The 3,352-nt window shown below is 46.5% G+C and overlaps 1 long non-coding RNA gene across 1 annotated transcript; it reads left to right on the forward strand.

Annotated features, from left to right (window-relative positions):
* The first annotated feature begins 801 nt into the window (after positions 1–801).
* Positions 802–1,156, forward strand: LOC116086288. Its single transcript, XR_004116862.1, has 2 exons — positions 802–944; positions 1,069–1,156. It is a non-coding gene; the product is annotated as an uncharacterized LOC116086288 (long non-coding RNA).
* The last annotated feature ends 2,196 nt before the right edge of the window (positions 1,157–3,352 follow it).

Here is a 3,352-nt window from a genome sequence, read left to right on the forward strand (position 1 = left end):
GGTCACCAGGCTCCTTTAAACTCCATCCCTTGTAAAATCAGGCCAATGACAGTTGCTGCTTTTTAGGGTGGGTCTATAATTGATCAAAACTTTGTATATCAATTTGGGTTACATAATAATTAGTGAATATTAGGTGCATCTGCTGCCCCCTCCCATCATGCCAGCTGCCTGGGCAGTGGTTCTCATTCTTGGCTGTCTTCATATCAAAGTTACTAGTGTGCTTTTCACATGCAGACTGTGGCTGCATACAAGGCCTACTAAAACCTGATCTTTGGGGATAAAAGCCAGACATTAGGTTTTGTGTGTGTGTGTGTGTGTGTGTGTGTGTGTGTGTGTGTGTGTGTGTCCTACAGAGGCCAAAGGTATCAGATTCCCCTGGAGCTAGACTTACAGACTCTATGCTGGGACCTCAATTTATGTCCTTTGAAGTACAGTCCATGCCCTCCCAGCTCTCACACTCCATCTTAATTTTTGAGATAGGGCCTCTCGAATTGAGCTCTGATCTTGCTGATTCAGCTAGACTGGCTGTCCTGTCACCTTCTAGATCTGCCTGTCTTTGCCTCTCTGGCACTGGGGGTGCAAGTAGATGCTGCCACACCCTGCATCAGCATCTCTTAAACTGCCCCCAGGCAATTCCTGAATCTATCTAGGACACATTCCATGTCATGGAATCTTTTAGGGAAGCCTGACGTCACAATGGGAGAGTGTCATCTTCTGAAGAAGGCCTCCATGTGAAGATGTCCTGGTAATTACAGATTGTGCCATTGTACACAGAAAGTCAGCAGAAAGCAGCAGGAATGGTGGAGCTTGGCATGCATCTAGTATAGAAGGGACTCAAAGCGAGGAAACTCGACCCATACTAGTTTTCTTACTTTGCAAGAAAGATTGCCACTGAGTATGACTCATATGTTGGCACACAGTTGATTCTCACAGCCAGAAAGCAAGTAGGTCACCACAGCTCAGCCTGACACCAGCTACTGGTGGCCTAAGGAGGTCCTGAGCGCCCATTAACCTCTCCATGGCTTGTCTTACTCCTTTGTGAGACGGTGGAACTGATGTTTTTTACAGGGCCTGCCACATGGTGAAAAGAAGAGCTGTTGTCACCCATCCCAAAGAGGTGTTAAAAGATTCAATTAAATGCAGAAGTGCAGACACAGCCTGCAGTCCAGTCGAATGTGTGTGGTAAGAACGGTCCTCAGCCGGGCCACTTATGCATTCATGGTTCCTGGGAGTCTTCTTGGTCAGAGAGTTAATGTCCTGTACATATACATGATTGTGTGTGTATGTTCATGCCTGTGTGCACACTTACGCCTACTTGTGTGTGTGTTCCTATGCACACTTATGTGTACTTATTTGTACTTGTATGTGTATGTATGTATATGTGCATGTGTACACTTATGTGTACTTGTGTATGTGTGTGTGCCAGCAGTCAATGTCAAGTGTCTTCTTCAGCCCCTCTCCACTTTATTTTTTGGAACAGCCTCCCTCACTGAATCTAGAGCTAACCAATTAGATTGACGGACTGGCCATCAGATTCTCAGGATCTGCCAGTGCCCCGCCCCCTCCACATACCCCAGTGCTAGGATCATGGTGAGCACCGCTGGGCCAGTGCCCCGCCCCCTCCACATACCCCAGTGCTAGGATCATGGTGAGCACTGCTGGGCCAGTGCCCCGCCCCCTCCATACACCCCAGTGCTAGGATCATGGTGAGCACTGCTGGGTGTAGCTTTTATGGAGATCAGATTCTGGTTCTCATGCTTGCTTCTTGTAAGCACTTTACCAACTGTCATCTCCCAGCTTTGATCAAGTTCAAAGCTAACACCAAAGATGCCTGGGAAAACTGGCTGCTTGTATCAGTGAGCTCAGTTGCTTCCTTCCCAACGGTATGTTCCAGTTCTGACCTGACTTACTGTGAATGGGAGCATATTTGGAAGAAGAAACCTGTGCTGCTGTCTGTATAAGAATTGTGAACCCACCCACTCAGCTCTATATCATCATTACAAATGCTCTTCTTCCAAGTATGTTCCCTCAGTGTTGGAAAGGCAGGGTCAGGAGGACTGATGCTCAAGTTCAAGGCATAGCCTGGCTCACACAGTGAGTTCTAGGCACCTGTGCCACAAGGGAGGCAGAAATTGGCCAATGCAAATGCAGGCCAGGGTATGCTCAGGGTTTCTCCAGAGGGGTCAGGACTCTGCTGACACGCTGAGCTTGGACTTGAGGCCCTGGGAACTGTGAGGCAACACATTTCTGCTGTCTTCAACCACGATTCATGGCATTTTGTTTCTGTGGTTTGGGGAAACAAACTCATGAGCTTCCCTTTCAAGTGTGTAGGCCACATCCAGGCCTCTAGAGACAAGGAACAGCTAATCAGACAAATTACTTCTCCTGGGGTGGAGCTGGAGTGGCCTGGCTCCCTATTAGCATCTTATGCAGCATGAGCTCCTTTCAAAAGGGTTCATTGCTTTTATTTTCTCAAGGCAAAATGGACTCAGCTTTGGTAGAACAGGTTACATTTTGGTTGGAACCTAAGTTAAACATGACATGAAAGTAGGAAGGGGCTATGTGGGAAAGGAGATGTGGAATATGGGGAGGGGTAGTGTGGATTAGTGGGGGTGCAGCATGGTCCAGGTAGACAGCAGACACAGGTAGAAACATTCTAGAGGTCCATCACTTTTCACAAAAAATATACACTAATAATCACATTTAAGAATGATTTGGAGTACAAAGATCACTGCTGTAAACCATGTGGAGCAGACTAAAATGGCATGAAATAAATTGATTTAAGATTTTTAAAAGCTTCAAACCAACCAATAAATTTAAAATGTATGTCATAAATATTTGCTTTCTATGAGGCTTTAATAAGTCCAGTGCAGAACTAAGAGTTAGAAGACATAAATCATGTCACGTAGAAGATTAAGTAATGTACAGTCAATGATGCTATCCAGACAAGGGGACCAGGGACCAGGTCGAGGAGAGAGGGGGACAAGAGAGAGAACATGGATCTAACCGCAGTGCATAACAGGCATGTATGGAAATGTCACAGTGAAACCCATGATTTGATGCAGCCTAGTGGGACAGGAAGAGAAACTGACTCTAAAGACTACCTGTGTTGTGACCTGGCTAGGTGGGTCCACTGTGACAGCAGCAGCTCCATGAATTCTTACTCTTAGCCTCTTGCAATCAGAACACTGTTGGCTTCAGGCCACACTTGCTCACTAGACCAAACTGTCCATCCTTCCAAATCCTGCCCCTTGAAATCACTTCTGTAACTAAGAATCATTCAGTATACCTTCCGAGTGCCTTCTAAGGCTCTGCTTCCTGTCCCCCTTAGTCACTCTGGCATAGTCCAGCA

The sequence above is a fragment of the Mastomys coucha genome, unplaced genomic scaffold (genome assembly GCF_008632895.1).
Source record: "Mastomys coucha isolate ucsf_1 unplaced genomic scaffold, UCSF_Mcou_1 pScaffold12, whole genome shotgun sequence".
NCBI lineage: Eukaryota > Metazoa > Chordata > Mammalia > Rodentia > Muridae > Mastomys > Mastomys coucha.